Below are 19,951 nucleotides of genomic sequence, written 5' to 3' on the forward strand. Positions count from 1 at the left end.
AGGCATGGTCTTTTTTAAATGCAGGATGCTCATAACTTTTTTGGCTAAGTGGTGGGTGATAGTGGTTTTTTCCCATCCCCCAGTTACAGCAGGAATACTGGGAATACTAGGTTGTGTTCAGGGACTGTCATTTCAGCTATAAATATCTTCTCCAAGCCAAGCAGTTCAAAGACTACTGAAATAAATAAAAAGAGCTTGGGTTTCTAAAGCACTGTAGTGAAAAACCTTTGGGGTTTTTTGTATCTATCTGAGGCATTTCTGTAGTGCTTCTTTCTTCTATGTACAAGATACATGTCACAGAGAAACTGCATGTACTAATATCACAGAGGCAGGCCTTTTAAAACACACGCATAGTTGCAGGGATTTAATTTCTGTTATAAATAACACATATTAGAGAGTTTGGCTAAAGACTTGTTAATTTCTCAGCAATAACAATCCCCTTGAAAATATGACCACGGCAGAAAATGGAAGGTAAAAAGCTTGACACGTCTTTACACTTACTAGAATATAACAAAGCCTTTTCCTTTTTTTCATCTTTTGTGTGCAGTGTTTTTCTTCGAGGCTTGCTAGGTTCTTTGGACAGAGACCAGTTTTCCTAGCACATACAACTCCAACTGCACACCAGTGAGCACAGTGAATGTTTGGGGTTAACAAGGCTTTCTGTTTGTGTTAAATTGCATTGCATATTTCAAGGTATCTCTTCTCCTGTATGCTTCTTAGATGGCAAAGAATGAGTTTAAAAAGGAGCATTTGAAAAGTGAAAGAATCAAATACAAAAACCATTTTTTCTCACCTAGATAAATGCTTGCAAGAAATAAGAGATTTATTTCTAGGCTAAAATGATGTTCACACCATGTTTGCTTGGAAACATCTTGCTCTTTCAATGGCATGCTTTCTGGTTGGTAAACAACCATTAAAATTCTGAGCAGATCTGCATAGCTTGCAGGAAAACCTCTCAAAACAGCTGCAGCCTCCTTTCAACAGATGGGAATTAATAATAGGCTTTGTTCTCCAAGCTCCTCCATTTTTACCTACAAAATGGGGTGAAAGTTGCTTTTCCTAGACCGTTGGTGGCCACTCCTAGAGTGGGAGCTGTGGGTTGTGGATGAGTATGGGAGAGTGTGCATGGTATCAATCTGTCTTCCCCTTCCCCCTTTCTGGCCCCTGCAGATAAAATGCTGAATCCAGCTGATACAGTGAGATATAGATCTGGTCTCACACCTCACCTCCTCAGGCTTTCCTCTTGGTGTGGTGAACCCATTCAGGATGCTTTTGGTGCCTGCTGTGTCTCCAGGAGATGTGTGTTAGGGACTGAGAATACAGCTTGATGTGGCAGGAGTGCCACAACAGGCGTGGGATTTCCAGCAATGACGATGGTGCATCACTAGGATGGATGAAAGGCTCATGTCTGCTGGCAGAAAGAAGCTAAGTAGTGTGAGGCATTCCTGAACCTGTGTAGGTGCCTGTATTAATGAGTGGTGTTGGCCTATGCCAGTGGGTGGGTGCCACTTCGTTCTTCGTTTCTCTTTAATGACCCAGCATGTATTGTTTTGACCTCCAGTTACCAATTTTTTGCTAAAATGTCTGGCCGGGCTCTAGCCTATGCTTGATAGTTCTGCACTGAAACTTTTGTCTCTTATTGTGGAGGAATTGCCAGGTATGTCTCTTAAGTCAATTTCATAAGGCCTAGAGGCTGACCTGGGCCAGGGTCTCAAACATCTGGAGTCGCCCTCATCCATCCCTGCTGCCTGTACCCTCGTGCCGTGGACTTTTGTCCTTACACTCGCTCTGGGTTGTGACCCGAGCTCCGTAGAAGCTGCCAGCCCCTCTGAGATGTCTCCAGTCAGCACTGCCCCTCGAGACTGCACGGCATCGAAGGCAAGAGAGAAGTATGTGAGATGCAGAGACAAAATGTTCTTGGCTCCCCAAGAAAATGAAAACCTGCCAAAAATCCCTGGGAGACCACAGCACGCTGCAAAATCTTTCCGTTCAGTGGCACTTTCCCACCCTCCCTCCCTGTACGAGAGGAGAAACAAGCATGGCTCGGAGAAGGCAGGGGCGGGAGAAGGCCGCGAGGGGTCTCCTGCCGGCGGGGCGGGGGCAGAGAGGAGCAGGGCAGTCCCTCAGCGGCAGGGGAGTGTCCCTCAGCGGCAGAGGAGTGTCCCTCAGCGGCAGGGCAGTGTCCCTCAGCGGCAGGGCAGTGTCCCTCAGCGGCAGGGGAGTGTCCCTCAGCGGCAGGGGAGTGTCCCTCAGCGGCAGGGGAGTGTCCCTCAGCGGCAGAGGAGTGTCCCTCAGCGGCAGGGGAGTGTCCCTCAGCGGCAGAGGAGTGTCCCTCAGCGGCAGAGGAGTGTCCCTCAGCGGCAGAGGAGTGTCGCTCAGCAGCAGCGCCCGCGCGGCCCGCAGCCTGTGCCGCAGCTCCGCCGCAGCCCCCGCCGTGCCGCCGCTCGCCATTAGAGGGCGCTCCGCCGCCGCCGGTGGCTCCCGCGCTCGCTGCCGCGGCCCCGCGCCCGGCCGGGCCCTGCCCTCAGCGGCGGTGCCGGCTGCGCCCGGCCGGGCTACAGGCTCAGCCAATTGCTCTGTTACGACTTGTTAGGTGCGTTAAATATTGTTAATTTGCCTCTACTGCTGTGTTTAATTTCCGTTTGGGAACCTGAAAGAGGTGCTTCAGTATTGTGATTTCCCCTCCTCTCTGTTTTAATACAGAACAAACGAATCTCTATAGCTGACTAGTAGAATCTGCAGAACACTTCCGTGAATGACAATCTTTTGTAGTATAACCTGCAGAGGTCTGCTGAATTTCTTTTGCATTGACTTTTGATTCAAGAAGGAGAACATATTTTTCAATCCTTTTTAAATCTCAGTAATTTTCTTGCATTGTTTGGAATTGTTTAAGCCTTGTAACTTTTTATGTGTATGTTGATGATGTGTGCCTCAAAATGTTTTTACTCCAGCTATTGTCAGATGTCCAACTGCATAAAGATGTGAGGTTCTAACTCAGATGGCAGTATTAGAAGTGTTCCAGAAAAACAAGAAGAGATTTTCTGCATGGTAAAATCTCAAAGAGACTGAATCTTCTTTTCTTGTTCTCTTTGCCTACTGCTGCTCTGATAGTATGCCATTCTTTATAAAAAAAAAAAAAAAAAAAAAAAAAAAAGCCACGGGATGTAATAATTACTGCCATGTATATTTGCTCTTTTTTCCCTTTCATAGTGAGATGAAAGCAGAAAGGCTACTTTTACTGTTTGATGGCAAGTGGATTGAACGATCAATTTAAGGACAATAGGAAACATTTTTATGTGGCAGTATGACATCCCTTGACATCTAGCAAAATTAAGTGTATTCTGGAATAGCTAGGGATGTATCCTGCATTTTACTTTGAAGGCAGCCATCTCCACTTTTCGTTACTAGTGTTTGATGTTTTGCAGTCAGCTAAGGAAAGTCTGCAGCACTAGACTTGCAATGCTTTGGGAACACAAACATAGATCTCAGGTAAAACTGGTTTTGCTTATGGTCTTATGAGCAGCAAGGCAACAAGTTACCCAAACAAGTAAATCCAAGGTATCCTCCATATGCCAAAGTTTCCAAGAGACTGGCAGGGGGGCAGTAAGCAATTCAAACTGATCACCATCAACAACCAAGTAGGACTGCTGCTGCTCTTTTCTGATGACTCACATAATAGTATTGTTTGTTTCCATTATTTAGAGAGAACAAACATTGAAAGGAAAAAGGAAACAGAAGCAAACTCATAATGATTGTACTTTCTAAAGAAAAAAGAGTCAAGATGTCTTTCAAGGATGACTCCTCATTGGGTACGTACATTGGTTGAGATGCAATCAGTTAGTGCGTCTGAAGTGCACTCAAGAGAAATTGAATATAAGTTCATATCAGACCTCAGTTTTTTTCCAAATTTGTAAGCATTTACTCAGAGTTTAGATACATCATGTCACACCTGAGTCAGACATAAATTAGGCTTTATGTCAAAGAAATAAAACTAAAATATTTGCAAATTCTATCACAAATTCACATCACTGTAAGTATGTATATGGTTTTCTTGAAATCAGTTTATCAACGGGACAAATATATATGTGGAAATACAAAGAGAAGTTCATTTTATTAACATGAAGATAGTTTACTGGGGTACATATTAATATTAATTTTATTACGACTTGTTATATGTAAACATACTCATACGATGGTTGCTGCACAGGACATATCTACAATATATAGCTTGTCAGGGACTTACAGTTGTGAAAACTGTTGCAAAACATCTGCTTTGCTTTACTGAAAAAGTCTGTTCACATTTCAGGGAAAAGTCCCAGAAGAAATGGTGAAAAAAATGAAAAAGTGTATTTTTTGTGTTTTCCATTCTGCCTTAAAAAAGAGAATAGTAAAACTAAAGAGAATAGTAAAACATATCCAGAAAGTTACACTAGAAAGGATTTTGTCATAAAATGGAAAGTCTTGAGTCTTGTGTTTCAGGATCAAGAATAATAAAATCAAATACCCTGAACCAGTGAATGGTTTGGGGCAGTACAGGAATCCATGTGAATGGGGCAATTGTGCAGTTGATGATTTCAGAGAAAAGAGGACAGTTAGGGCAAAATGGATTGCCTCTCTCAGATACATGAGAACAAATAGAAAGCATTTTATCAGTGTGCTGGGGAAAGACAACTATTGGTAGGAATTCCACCTGTTAATAAACCAGGAGGGAGATTATATTAAAAAGGACTTAGCATGGTTGAAACACTGAACTTCCTTGTTTTCATCTGAAAAAAATACACAAAATGGATGGAAGAAAAATCTAGACATATAAAGGTCACCTGGATTATGCAGGTCCTTAGGTGTTAAAGATACTGTTTCCTGAATAATTTTCTTCCACTTACGTCTATTTGAAAACAGCAACTGTGGAAGTGCTGAAAGACGGACGGAAAGGAAATATCACATTTCTTTTCTAAAACAAGAAGCAGACCAGTTCCAGAATTTTACCCAGATCTACAAGACCCAGCTCTCCTCAAAAGTCAGAGCCCACAGGAACACCCCCTCCTTCTTTATTCTATTATGTCTCTCAGCTCAAGGATGCACCTCAGCTCCTCAAGCCCAAATTGATCTTAAATTATACATAAGTTTAGGTCTAAATGTTTACTTGGATCTGCACCACTAAGAAGCAAATTGCTGAATATTTCTGGATATTCAGACTGTTTGCAATGGAAAATGAGCATGCAGATACACAGGAGATGCTGGAGAAAGAGATGAATAGGATATAAATACGATTTTCCTTGATATTAAACATCCGGGATTAGCACAGCAAAATGCAGATGATCCAAAAACTCATACAGTGAAAATATATTGGTGCAACGCATCACAGTTTCAAGAGTAAAGCCAAAAATCAGCAGCAGTATTAAAAAAATACAAAAATAACCCTATTCCTCAGGCAGGATGACATTGATTTTGTCTTTTGTATGCTGAATAAACTGGGGAGGTACAAAAGAAATAATGAGATTCATTTGCTATTTTTAATATGCAGCAATCAATTTTAGTCCCTAAAGTGCCCCAGTGGTGTAGATGTGATTGTGGAATAAAGAGATGCATGGAAATTCAAAATGATGAATAGCTCAACAAAAACTTGCAATCTACTGGCATTATGAAGAATATCAGGATATTATTAATTGTGGGTTTTTTTCATTTTGAGAGAGAGCTCTTCTCTTTTGGGAATGTAAATATACTCACTGCAGCTTTATTAAAGGGTTTTCATAAACTAAGTTTCATTAAAGGGAAGATCTGCAGTATTTCATCATGCCTCTAATGTCTGATTTGGACAGATCAGCTCCTTGATCTAAGCTTCTGATACTTGTGTAGCCCTGATTCAGGGAAGCATTTATATTCAGGAGCAGCCCTTACTATCAAACACAGACACAAGCGATTTTCTAAATGGGAAAGGCCTCAAAGATGTATTTAAATTCTTGCTTGGCTCAGGAGTTGCTTGCTGTCTTTTATGATGCTGTGAAATAGAAACAAATGTGACGATTACTGAAGTATGAGCTGTGAACAGCAGCAGCTCCAGCTGGAGAGCCCTCCTCTGTGACTCCAAGCTTCTGACTGCCCTTGCATAGCCTGATCCTAAAGTAACTGGGACCATGATTTTATTAGGTTCATTTCTTTTTCTTCCTTCAGGATCTAGCTGTACATAAAAAAACCAAGATCAAACCAAAACCAAACAAAAAACTCACGACCAAAACCAAGGCTACATATATACAAATTTTGAGTTCTTGGGTAGAAGTGAGTATCTGCATGTCTGACCTGGGAGAAATTATGTCTTATGGGAATACCACTGTTTTATGTAAGGAGGCTTTTATTTGTTAGTGCTTTACTCCCATGGAATGATGTTTGCAGAGCGAGATTTTGCTGCCTGGACATTGAAAACTCCCTTCCTTCACTGCAGACCAGGGTGAGACAAACAGGGCCCTTTCTGGTGGATTAGGCTGGAGTCTGCCAAGGAGCACCCCAAAGCAAGGAGGTTTGAATAGTTTTAGGACATAGGGCAGTACAGGGATATCCATGTGTTGTGCACGGAGCTGCCCCACTGCTGAAGGCCCACAGGGGAGGGGTGCAGGGAAGGGAAGCACTTCTGCTTCTGCTTCTCCATTTTCCCTTATCTTGTCATCTTCTTCTCTCCTCAGAGTGTTTCTCCCTCAGCCCCCACAGCGCCACAGGAAACCTCACCCACTCTACTTATTTTTGCCTATTGGCATGTGGGCAGGTATACCTGCCCTGTGTGCTTTAGCTCAGCGCTGCATCATGGAGCAAGCACTTTTGTTCAGAGCTCTTTTTAAAGCTATTAAAATTAAAGAAAAAAAAAAAAAGAAAGAAAAAGAAAAGAAAGAAAGAAAAAAAAAAAACAACACGTACCCTGAAGCCTGAATAGCAGCATTTCTGTCATCTGTTGTCATGACACACAGCTGACGTGGGAACACGGCAATAAGGCTGACTGCTATATGGGTTTAATTTTGGTGCAGAAATTTGCTAGAAGAAGCTTTCAAAAATATCTCTGGGTGGGAGGAAAACAGGTGGGTGCTGGTTATGTGTATGAAGCAGGAGGAAATAGTTGTCAATCTTACCTAAGCATTACTCCGCATCCATCAGCCCTTTGGTACCTTCACTACTCAACAGGGGAAATAAATGATAAATGATAAATTACAGGGGAAATTAACTGTCTCTCTCTGCTCCTCTCTCCTGTTACTTCTGGAGAAGGTGCTGGTGTGCCATAGAGCGCAGGGAAACTGAACATGGAATGATTAAATAGAACCATGGTGGTATTGTTCATGCAGTTATGGGAAAGATATCTATGCAGGAAGGGGATCATATATCAACCACTGAAGGCAAGCAACAGAGAGATTCACTTAGGACACACTTCTGGGCCAGTATAATCTAAAATGACAACTGGCATTGGAGATGGATGGTGAGTAGTGTATAGCCTGTAGGGGCTCCTAGGCGAAACCTGTTTTCTGTGGTTGTATATGTAGGTGAGTGAGGAGTCAGTTCAGCCTGTTGTTCAAGAGGTACATTCAGCACTGTGTTTCTATGCCACACACACACTTTTGTTTCAGGAGTGTTTCTTCTGTCCATGTCAGTGTACCTAGGTAAATCAAACCTAGTCTGGTTTTTAGACACTTCTGAACTATCACAGCTTCTGCTGGATATGAAAGTGTAGGTGTTCAAAACTAGTCTCTGAAAATCACTCTTCTAACCTGTTTCTAGCTAATTTTCTTTTACTGCAATTACCCTTTATTAGTACATTTCTCATCTGTTAGTCATCTTGACTAATGACTTTATTAATCTATACTAGTTTACTCACTCATTTCAATACTTTCCTAGATCACAGGAACATTTTGTGACTTAATTAAATAATGAATTAGAAGCTCAGAGGTCTTTGAATGAAAAGCGTTATGTTTTAAAAGAGCAAAATGCCATGATTGGATGACTGAAAAACATAATTCAATGTAGGTACTTTTCTTCTCCACATTTTGTCTTTGGACATCCATTATAACTATGGTGACAAAAGTGGAACCCTCAGCACTGGGAAGTTTGAAAGAGGACATCCACACTGTCAAAAGTTGGAGGTCTTCACTGAGATTGAAGCAGAGGAAGAAAAGGAAGAGAGAAGGTGCACTGCAGTGGAAGGACATTTAAGCCTGTATGAGCAGAGTAATTCAGAGTACCTCTTGCAGAGAAAAGCTTGCACCTATTGTAGTCATAAAGCCAAGGAAACCATAGCATTTTATTTTATCTTCTCTTCATTGTATTTCAGCACAGTTTGAAAATCTGCCTTTTCCCATACCAGTGCCTCTGTTGACCCATGTGGGAATCCAGGACATCCCTCTGGCTGCCCTGGCTGTCTCAAGACCCTGGCAGGGCGCTCGGAGACCTTGGCACGAAATCAGAAACAGCTGTGGCTTCGATTTTAGCCCATGGAAAAACTGCCAACTTTGTATAAGGAATTTCAAGCCACAAGAGTATGTGTAGTGTGATAGTTGACTTAACACAGGGGAAAAAGTAGAATTTTGGGGTGTTTTAGAATGGGGTTCAAGGGGACAAGATGGAGGGATTTGGGCGTGTCCTGACCCTCTTCTCCTTCTTCTTGTCCTCCATGTCTTGGTGTGATGGTGACACTTTTCCGTTGGTTTAAGGTAGAGACACACTGTCTAACATAAATTATAGATATTGGCATAATATTGTAAACATAGTACACGTAGTTTTTAGTATAAAATGTAAACACTGCCCAAGAGGGCAGACAATGCCATGGCCTCCTTGCTAGACGGAGCTCAGCAGGTCAGAGAAAGAATGTTATAGAAAAGGAAAAATAAACAACCTTGAGAAGCTGATCCTACGCATTCCAGACTCCTTCTTTGGCTGCATGGGCTGGGAAACAAGGACTTTTACATTCTCAGGGTCAAACTTGACACAGACCCTGAGAGACCCAATGTGTGAAATTCTCTCTTCTGCAGCTCCAAAGGAGAAGCTTTGTTGAGTTGAAAATTTGATAGCAACTTATCCTTTGCATCTTTACTTAGCTTTTTGGGTTTGATTCTATCTCTTTGTACTCTGATTCTCCTGCAGCTTTTAGAGTTTCCATCCTCTACACTGAATATCTCATAATGTGCGCAATAAAATTGAATGGTTTCCACTTAGAATTCTAAAAATGGTTTGCCATTTCCAGAAAGTGACAGTATCAATATTATTGTCAGTCTCTTATGCAAATTGCCACCCTGTTGCTACTCACCAAAGTATCTCATCTATTTGTGAAACTAGGCTCTACATTAATCCACTCAGATTCTCTGGAACTCCTGACCTTTCTTCTGGAGATGCCCATACACTGGCTGTCAGGTTGCCTGTGGCTAGAGTAGATCTTAATAATTTAAATGGTATGAACAGTCATCAGCTGGAAAACTATTCTTGATGCTGTCCCTTTGCTCATGAAGAGAAACAAAGAGAATCTAGGTGGCTTGTCTGAATTCTTATATTGTCCCTTTCCCTTTCCCTTTCCCTTTCCCTTTCCCTTTCCCTTTCCCTTTCCCTTTCCCTTTCCCTTTCCCTTTCCCTTTCCCTTTCCCTTTCCCTTTCCCTTTCCCTTTCCCTTTCCCTAAATTCTAGAGGCTTGGAAAAAAAAAAAAAATCAATGCTGAGTTTGCCTTTGGGGAAACAACCATCTGGGAAAAATATAAGCTCTTTCTGTAAGATGGATCTAGCTTCCCATGCTAAACAAAGACATTGATTTTTCACTTCTTTTTAGTTATTGCACTTCACATCATTTTTTCAAGCCACCTTGAAAAGACAGCCTGGAATAGCATCCTTCCTATATAAACAACTCTGTTTTTTGTTGAAATGTTGCTTTCCTTTACATGAGTAGCAGCCATGTGCTCTCAGTCAGAATACCCTAAATGAGAGAGGACTCAATTACATTTTTAAGAAGCACATTTACTTTGTAGACTCTCCACTGCCTGCTCAAGTCTGAAGACAAAATAACTGCCTGTCTGAAGACAGCAGATGTCTCAGAGATGTAAATGCTCACCAACCCTTAATCAAAGCCCCAGCGTAGCTGAATATCCCACTCTATAGGGACAATATTGTCTGTCTTTGTGTTTGTTTGCTTTTTGTGTAGGGGGCTGCAAATGCTAGTGATGTTTAAACACCTCTTTAGAGTCATTACAAGATATTGTGCAAATACAGTTATTTTTCCCTGGTAAGCAGGCATGAGATGCATATTTGCTTATCAGAATGAAACAGTTCCTGGGGTGGCCCTGATGTCTGTCAGGTGAATCATCTAATCTCCAGATTTAGTGTATTGAACATGGTATAGAAGTCACTTTTTGGAGATGTCTAAATATATATTTCCCTCAGAGCTTTTTGAGTCTCTAGGGTAAAGAAGTCATTCTTATATAAACGCTGAGGTTTTGTTTAGAAGGTAAATACCTGAAAAAAAAAAAATAGTGTTATGACCATGTAGTGCATACACTAAACAGACTTATTTCCAGCATTCATCTCCGTAAAAGGGCTTATTGCCAAGCTGCATCAGCCACTTAGGATTTAATAATCTGTCACAAAATATTTCCCCCTCCTACTTAGGAGAAAAGGAAAAGCAAAACAGATACAAATTTTACAGTCAACAAAATTGCCATGCCTCTTAAGAATGTTTAACTTATAATATAAACTGACAAAAGTAATGAAATTAAAATGCAAAACCAACCATCTGTCCTTAATTCACCTCTTTATGCTTTTCCTTATTATCATGCAGAAGAGCTGTGCCATTTCTGCTGTGAATCTTTGCAACACTAAGCTTCCTTGCTGCATTTTCAAGATGACTTATTCTGGCTGTTAGCTACCTCCAGAACTATTACAGTAAGTCATCTAGTCCATCTCTGCCATATTGCAATTAATCCCTACTGCACATTTGCAAGGGCTTATCCCACCTAATCTAAATGTCCTGTATGACCTGGCTTTCTCTTTATCTTTGCTTTACTACTGCATTATTTTTCAGCCTCAGAATATATTAAAAAATAGATTTAATCAGGATCTTTTCCCTAACTTCATTAATTTTGTACTAAAACAAGTGCTTGGTATTTCCCTGCAGCTGCACAATGTTCTTCACTGTATTTTCTTTCCCAAAAGCTGATGTCTGGAAGTATTGTCCTTGAAGGACTGCCCAGCCTTTGACCTCACATTTGGGAGGGATCCTTTACCCCCACTTTCCCATTGCATTGTTGTGTTTTGCCACCTGCTTGAGAATACCATGTCTTCAGTTTGTCAGCCTGGTTGGGTTCTTTCACTTCACAGCATCAAAAGGTTTAGTGTCAAAATCCAGCCACGGCTTATTCTGAAAGTGGTTGAAGGTCAGTCACTGTCCATCTCTTCCTGTTGTTATTTACAGCTAGAAGATCCTGGCTGGATTTGAAAGCCCTTTGGATGACTTGACCTGAAAGCATGTGCCTTAGGTGCATGTGTTTGCTCTGAAAAAAACGTTCATATATATATATGAATGTTATGGATATATAATAATATTTTACCTTTGCAATCGCTCTCTGGGAAAGGGCATTCTAAAGACCTAAACCAACTTTCTCCACTGTGCCTCCTCAGCCCCAGCAGCATTGACCCTGCCTGACCTTGGTTCTTCCCATGAAGCACACCAGACAGAACTTGGTTATGATTAATGCTGGCAGGATCTCCACAACAGGCTGCTGCCATGGTTTACAGGCTCTGAGTGAGGCACAGATACTCAGCAAAGATCGAGCATGGCAGATTCACATGTGGCCTTGTTACAGCAAGACTATAAGAATCTTCCTGCCTTGCCCATTTTGGTGTGTTACCACTTGTCCAGGCCACTTGTTTTTCAGTAAGCAAGGGATTTGTCAGCTGGCTCTTGGTGTTCTCAGTGATTTTTCCAACCTGCATTTAATTTTCCCCAAGGTTGGGCAGGAAAATAGAAGGAAGAAGCAGAGAAAGTATTTTCAGAACTTTTATTTTCACTGATGTATGATATGTAAATGATAAAGAATGCTAGTGGGAATATAGTTGTTAAAAGTAAGTAGTAGTATGACTTAATACAGCCAGTCATCAAGGAAGAGGTGATAGGGCATCACTAGTAGAGTCCACTCTACTACTATTATGAAGCTGAGAATAAAATGCAATGTTTAGTAACAGCCTTTAACATTACCTTTATTTTATTTCTTTAACCTTTAACTGTGATGTGAAACTGAGGCAGAAAGGAACTACTTATTAGTCTTGCTAAATGTATTGTTCATAGCAATTGTGAACAATTTTGTTGGCATTCAGAGGACAGAACAAGGCACAAGCTGGTTTTGAAGACGGTGATGGAGCAGAGTCGAGCTGAAGTTCCTAATATTGCCTCATTCTGAAAACAAGTTTCTGAAGCTCAAATTTTCCATTGTTTATATTTATAGGGAATTTTGCTCAATTTCATTGATGGTATAAATATTTAAATGCTAATCAGAAATGTTTATATTGTTATTAATTGCATAATGAGGAAAGGAAAATAAAAGAACTGGCCTGTCTGTCCTTACTTAGACAATTGAGTATGGGGTTTTTTCTATTTATTCTTATATTTTTTAGTACCAAACAGACAAGAGTTATAAATATTTTCTTCATCATTCACCCTTTCAAAAAGAAAAGTAGCCTCCCCATTCCTCAGATGGCTGAACCAGAGACAAAGTCATTGCATATTTGCCTAGCATTCAGACAATGGAAACAGAAGCCAGGATGCTTTCTCTGACACCGATGTCAGACGCAGAAAACCAGTGCCAGAGAGCATGACAGGATGGAATATCACAATTTTCCAGCCACTTCTGTTTACACTTGTATTGTGATCTGGGGCTAGTCTGTGCCTGGACAGGACTTGCAGGAAAGTTAAGAAAATTTTATTTTAAATATATAGGTAAAATTGCATTACCTTACTCAGGTGACTTAAAAAAAAATGAAATAGGCCTTAATTCTGTTGTTTTTAATTCTCTTTGTAATATAATGTGGCTTGCCTGATTCAATTTAAATCTACACCTTAAATTAGCTCAGCTTACCTTTCCTCAGCATCCCTATATAGCCAGAACCTAATTTTGTTTTCTAAGTCTTGAATCTGTATTCTTGATGTAGGAAGGACCTAATCTTGTCTTCTAATTCTTGAAGCCAAGTTCTACCATCTCTTCTCAGTGCAGCTGGGAGATTGCTTATTTCTGCACTTCGCAGAGTGCTGCCTGCCCTGCCATCACACAGTTAATATAACCAGCTCTTTAAAAGGTTAATGATACTAACAGTGTTTGTTGATACAGAGTTACTTAAGAAAACGATGATTAAAAAGAAGGTGTGAAAGAACAGACTGAGATAATAGTTCACAGAGTAAAAATAATGAAATTATGGACTAATTACAGCCTGCAAAATCAAAATCCCAATATGACCAGCTGTGGGACTTGTGACAGTTTTATTAAGGCAAAGGACTGAAGAGAGGCTGTGAACAGGAGCTTTTAAAAACAATTTTCCTAGCACAAGGATGCGGAGGACCTGGGTTTGCACTTGGTGGCAGTGCTCTCCTGCCCTGTCAGCAGCCCTGCTGCCCGTGCTGTGCTGCTTCCTGCAGAAGACACGGAGAGAGTGATGTCTCTTCACAACCCAGGGTTCATAACCTGCCTAGTATTGTTTTCTTAATTAATTATAAATACTGTTCCTTTACTCTGATAGAGCTCTCCTGCTTTAGAACTTTTATTGCTGTCTAAAGAACTTCCTAAAGAGAAAGAGAGGAAAGAAATTTTTGGAAATGGGTGAAAAGGCTTGTAAATATTGTAGGAACAGTTATCTCTGTTATCAAGGATCCCTTAAGAAAAAGGATAGACAACAGAAGGAAGACAGTTTTTAGATCTTAGGGCCGTACTTGGTATTTAACTTTTACCTGGGAAAGCACTCACCTTTGTGGATTGGCCCTATTTTTTGCTCTCCTTCCTTCCCTTTCTTTCTCATTCCTTTTTCTTTCTTTCCCTTCCTTTCTTCTTCCTTCTTCCTGGGCAGGCTGTAAGGGAAATGCTGTACTTTCCTGACTCGTAGCTGGGACATGTTGAAAGTATGGAAACAGACTAGCCTACAGCAAACACCCATTGCCAACACTTTTATTTACTATCCTTCATCTCTCCAAGAGGACAGCAGAATTGGTGCTCAAAGTCAGGTTAATTGCAAGGTTAGCTGTCAGTGACAGCAAAAGAAACCATAGATTGCTCTCAAATGAAGCTCTGGTCCTCTTGGGATTCACAAAATTATGAGGCTTGTACTAGACCTGAGCTATTGCCTCTCCTTCAACAAGACATCCATAGCACCACAGGTGTTGAGTGGGAAATAAAATGTCCTTCAAATGTCCTGTGCCTGTGTAATGGGAATTCATGTAGTGTCCTGACTGACTCTGCTGGTAACAGATGGGAGTCCTCTAGAACCTCTTTAGGGTGGGCTCACTGATCTTACAGCCCATGATGACACAAACCTACTGATCACTCTGATCAAATAACATAGAATTAAAATGGTGTGGTCAAGTCTCACAATTTTATTATGAATTTCTCAGGATTAGATGTTTTCAGTGCTTCAGTCTTCATTCACATGACATGCAGAGAAGATAATTTCTTTTAAAGGGAATATGTGGTTTTCCTCTTTGTGTGGAACAGATCGAAAAGGTGAAAAGCAGTTTGTAGGAAGTAAACTCCTTCCATTTGCCCAGGAAAATGCAAGACACTTTAGTGTCATGATTTTTGCAAGCCTTAGATGACCAGTAGTCAAGATTAGTGGAGTGGTCTCTGCTGCAGCTTTACAGACTCATTTTGCATAACAAAGTGAAATATCTGAGACTCTGCAGCTGTTTCACACTGTGGTGGAAAGAACTATGTAGTCAGAGAGTAATATCGCTGGAATCAAATAAAGAAAAGGTAAGCTAAATCTGACCATACAGGACAGAATAGGAAGCTTTGTAAAAATTACAGAGAATCTGCAAATATCCTTATCAAAGCAGCAGGAGAGGGAAATCAAATGGATTTTTAAATTAACTTGTTCCTGAGAAGAAGGTGAAGTTCACCAGACCAGACACAGTGACACAGGAGACCTCTTTATTTACTCCAATTCAGAGGTTGTATTCATTCATGTAAGTTCATAGACCATTGTAGGTGCAGAGGTTAAATACTCAATGCTCAAATGGGCCCAAAGCACAGGAATCACCTCTACCATGACACACAGTGAAAGGGGAGGCTAATGTGGTTTCTGTGGCTGCCTGGGGCAGGTTATCAGACAGCAAATATTGTTCATGGATTTATCTATCAGCAGAGATGAGCCTCATTGCTTTTAAAGTTCAGTGGAGCTCCTGATCAGCCCAATCTTGGTAACGAACAAAGGCTGTGAAATAATTTGTATCCTCTATTAGAGACAAACAAGCAAGAACACCACTTAAGGAACCAATATAAATAATGAATGAGTAGAGAAATATGGCCCTTTCTGACAGAAATGATGCTGGTTTTAATTTGTGTTTATGGCACCTAAAGTAATGGGCACATGAAATATGCATGGAGAGAAAGAACCAGGAAAAAAAATCCCTGCAGAACCTGACCGCAATCCCCTGGACTCTGACCAAAACTTGCAATGGGAAAAATGTAATGAGGCAAAAAGAAAGCTCCAACAGGAAGAGAAAATAATAAACACAGGAAAAATACAGTGCATATCTTCTTCTGGTGCCTGCTACATTACTAGGAAATCAAAACACTTTTTAGGAAATTAGCTCAAAATGTAAGATTGCCTAGTGAGACAGTCTTTAACATTTGGTATAATGAAGTCAAATCTTTATGGAGAGAAAGATAGTGTTTCTGTGTTGCTTGAGTATAGAAAGTCTATTTAAAATATATGAATCTCTCTTTCAGGAGTAGTTCAGAATGGTTTTCCTCTAAATTTAAGAATAATATGCCATGACACAATGGAGCAGAGCAAATCCCTGTTCACTTCAAAGACATGTTTTGCTGTCCAAGGCTGGACCAATTAGAAATGGTGGTAATGCCTCTATGATAACAGATTTAAGAAGAAAGGAAAAAAAAGTTATTGTGCAGATGTAATCCTGGCCAAAGAAGAGTGAGGTGAGAACATGTGAGAGAAACAACCTTGCAGACACCAAGGTCAGTAGAGAAGGAGGGACAGGAGGTGCGCTAGCTGCCAGAGCTGAGATTCCCCTGCAGCCCGTGGTGCTGCCCATGCTGAAGCAGCTGTGCCCCTGCACCCATGGAGGTCCATGGGGACACAGAGATCCACCCACATACTGGAGCAGGTGGATGCCTAGAGAAGGTTGTGAGCCTGTGAAAGACCTGTGGAGAGAGTAGCCCTGCTCCCATGCTGGAGCAGTCTGTCCTTGGAGGACTGCACCATGTGGAAGAGTGACCCATACTTCAGCAGTTTTGGGAGGACCATTTTCTGTGGGATGCAACTGCTGCATCCCACAGAATTTCACGTTGCAGCAGTTGACTGAGAGCTGTTGCTCTCAGTGTTGAGATGGACTCATGTTGGAGAAGTTCATGAAGAACTTTCTCCCATGGGAGGGACCCCTTGGTACCGCCGGGAATGACTCCTCTCCCTGAGCAGCAGGATAACTGGCCATAACCCCCATTCCCTGTCTCTCTGCACTGCTGGAGTAGAAGATACAGCTGTGAAGGAGGTGGGGAGGAGGAAGGTGTTTTTAAGAGCTTATTTTGCTTCTCATTGTCTTGCTCTGATTTTGTCAGTAATAAATTCACTTTTTATCTCTATGTTGTGCCTGTTTTGCCCCTGATCACATTTGATGCATGATCTCTCCCAGTCCTACCCCAACCCATGGACCCTTAGATATTTTTTTTATTTATCCCCAGTCCAGCTTTGGAGAGTAAGAGTAAGAGAGTGGCTTTGGTAGGTACCTGGCATCTAGCCAGTGTCAAAACACTACCATGTTATAGTTATCCTGGAGAGGATGTACTGAAAACTGTTAGTCCCATACAAAGTGGAAGATAATAGTCCCTAGAAAGATGAAAGTTTACAAGAAAGAGAATAGAATCCCAGTCTATAACAAGAACAAAGTCAGAGACAAAATTTTTTAAGGCTTAGGACAGCAAAGGTGTAGATGTTCTGATTGTTGAGTATCCATCTCTGACATGCTAGAAAAATGTCAGAGTGCAATGTCTGTCCAACATGTCTTTGTCACTGTTAATTCTTCAGGATCATGGCATTAACAAGCATGTGGGCAGAAGATGAAGAAGGAAGTTGCATGAGGTCTCTTTCAATTCCACTGGTTCAGTAAGCTAATGAAATGATGTTATTGTTTGAGAGTTCATGGAAGTATTTAAGTTGTTTTAGTGCTCTAGGAATATTAATCAGAATTAATAATACATCTCAGTTAGAAGGGTAGTGTGATTTGCAATGTCCAACTTCCAGAGTGTATAGGGGTCTTTGTACAAATCCTTGGTATGTTTGTTTTCTTCCTCCTTGGCTGAAAGATTTTATCCATGACAAAAATAATCAGTCAAGGGTGAGCAGAGCGGTGCTGGAAGCAAAAGAGCACAAATGAGAGAAGGGTTCAAACCTGGGCTTCACTGGGAACTTTGTGCTGGCAGATGAAAGTGGAACAGTTCCTTTATGTTTTGTGTGCCTAAAAATGCATTTGAGAATGCATCTATCCTTTTTTTTTCCCTCAAAGAGGTACCTTAAGTAGTCACAAGCTATTTTGTCTTTTTTTTCCAGCTGAGAGTCCTTTGCAAGTCCCATCTGAATCCACTGAGAAGTCTGGCCACTCAAAACATTAATTTTCCAGAGAATTAACTAAAAAGAAAAAAAAAAAAAAAAAGGAAGAAGGCTCATGACTCTAATGACAGAACGACAGAATAATTTTTCTACAAGAAATTCACACAGATGACACAAGTATTTACTGTTAATGTCTTTGGGTCAGATCATTGCATGATACAAATTGGAATATACCTTTATGTAACTCAATCTTTCTCTTTCAATTGATCCTTCAGAGATTTTCTATGAAGTGTCTCCATCTGCACAAAAAAACTAATGAGGCTATGGTCATGCCAAAATGTACTAACAGGATACAGGCTGGGATCATCAGTGGGTGGAAGTCAGTCTATCTCCATTATTTAAATGGTTTATATAGGCATGAACTGCATATGCATTTCAGCAAGGACAAAAGAAGGGTTCAGCATTCCTTTGCAAGGACTTCCAGCCAGGTAATTCTCATTCTTATCTGTTCCTTTCTCCAAAACAGCCAAAAAAACTCAATCTGTGGCATTCAGCAATTACTGGATGATAAATGCAATAGCAGAAATGCCTCAGCAAGCCTAAGATTCACTGGGTAGGTAAAGGAGGGCTGTACAGAAGTGCCCTTTCCAGGATTTTGATGGGAAGCATAAACAGGCCAAATTCTTCTTTGCTCTCATGCTGACTTTTCACTCTGGGTTTCCTACTCAAAGGTCTTCTGAGCACAAGGCAGCATAAATGTAAATATACCAAACTACTGGTAGAAATGTATACACCCCTTAGCTGTTATTCAGAAAGGTCTGTACAATGAGCAGGCATCAGACCTCAGTATGGGAAATACATATTCCATGTGCAAGTATGCCAGTTAATATCTTTTGGTCTGAAAAGCAAAACAAATATGTTACATTCTATTGTCCAGAAAACCAAACATGGTCCCCCAGTAGGTAGGACCATAACTTTTGTTATGGTTAGAATCCTGAGCTTCAAGCAAACCATGGATATTGTTTCTTAGCAAGTCCCGGGTTTACAGTAAAAGAAACAAAGCAAAGTGACAGAAAGAAAAAGCGCAACTGTCATGGCAAGATGGACATTGTTTTCAAAATAAAAGTAGCTTTTGCTACTTTTTTTACTCCAGGGCTTTTGCTTTATTCTCATCTGTGCTGTAGTGCAAAATGGTAGACTCAAGATAAAAGGCAGCATTCAGTGCCATATGAACTCCTTTACTTTGTTAGCAGCCAGTGATGAATTTGCAGAAACCTTCCAGAGCCTTTCCAAACAGGACCAGGTTTGTGCTAGATCTACTTTGAAAATTATTGCAGTGCTACCTTGGTCCCTTTTATGTTCATTAAAAAAAAAGGTAATCTGGAATTCATACTGCTGGTCGTAGTTTAGGAAGTAAGACATGCTTAAGAAGCCCTCCTATTAGACCTCTAGGTTTTCAAGTTGAACAATATCCTCAGTAGCAATAAATGCCCACTTTCCCACCCAACCCTGTGATGGACCATGGTTTACTGGAGGTCTCTCTCTTTTGTGGTGCTGGAGTAATACTGCCAAGGAAGAGAATAATTCTGGAGGGCCAAGACTTGTGAGTGTCACAAAATGTCTTACAATATCTGGAGTAGATTCCATTTTCTTGTGCAAGATGAACAGGCAGCATAGTAGATTTTGTACTATTAATAAAAGTCAGCTTTGGTAGGAGGGTCTGATTTCTGCAGATTCTTAAGTATTAACAGGACCACCATCTTTGCATTGCAAAAAAAACCGAACCAAACCAAAACAAAACACCCCACACATTTTGCAAATGTATTTATTGGAAGTACTGCTTAGGTAACTTTGAACTGTGCTTCAGATGAAAACATTTCAGACAAAGCAAAGCAGTAAAGCATAAAGCAGGCTTGTAAAGCAACGCTACAATCTCAATTATATTATGCACAGCAGATAAGCACATTTTTCTTTGATAAGTGACTTAGATTACTTGAATATTGACTAGGAAACTGAGTCTTCATGGAACAAATTACTTTTTCTATGCATTGTGAAGAAAAAAATTCCTAGAACATGGGCAGGGCAAGAATGGGAATCCCTGACGATTGTTATTTGTTATGAAATATAATGCTTTGTAATTCTTTGGAGGAGGGATCTTCTTCCACAAAGACTGTAC

General features: G+C 40.7%; 1 long non-coding RNA gene across 1 annotated transcript; it reads left to right on the forward strand.

Annotated features, from left to right (window-relative positions):
* Nucleotides 1-2,238: 2,238 nt before the first annotated feature.
* LOC140681772 (uncharacterized) lies at nt 2,239-8,879 on the forward strand. Its single transcript, XR_012052950.1, has 3 exons — nt 2,239-2,593; nt 3,703-3,809; nt 8,306-8,879. It is a non-coding gene; the product is annotated as an uncharacterized lncRNA (long non-coding RNA).
* The last annotated feature ends 11,072 nt before the right edge of the window (nt 8,880-19,951 follow it).

This window comes from Taeniopygia guttata, chromosome Z (assembly GCF_048771995.1).
Source record: "Taeniopygia guttata chromosome Z, bTaeGut7.mat, whole genome shotgun sequence".
In the NCBI taxonomy this organism is placed as follows: Eukaryota; Metazoa; Chordata; class Aves; order Passeriformes; family Estrildidae; genus Taeniopygia; species Taeniopygia guttata.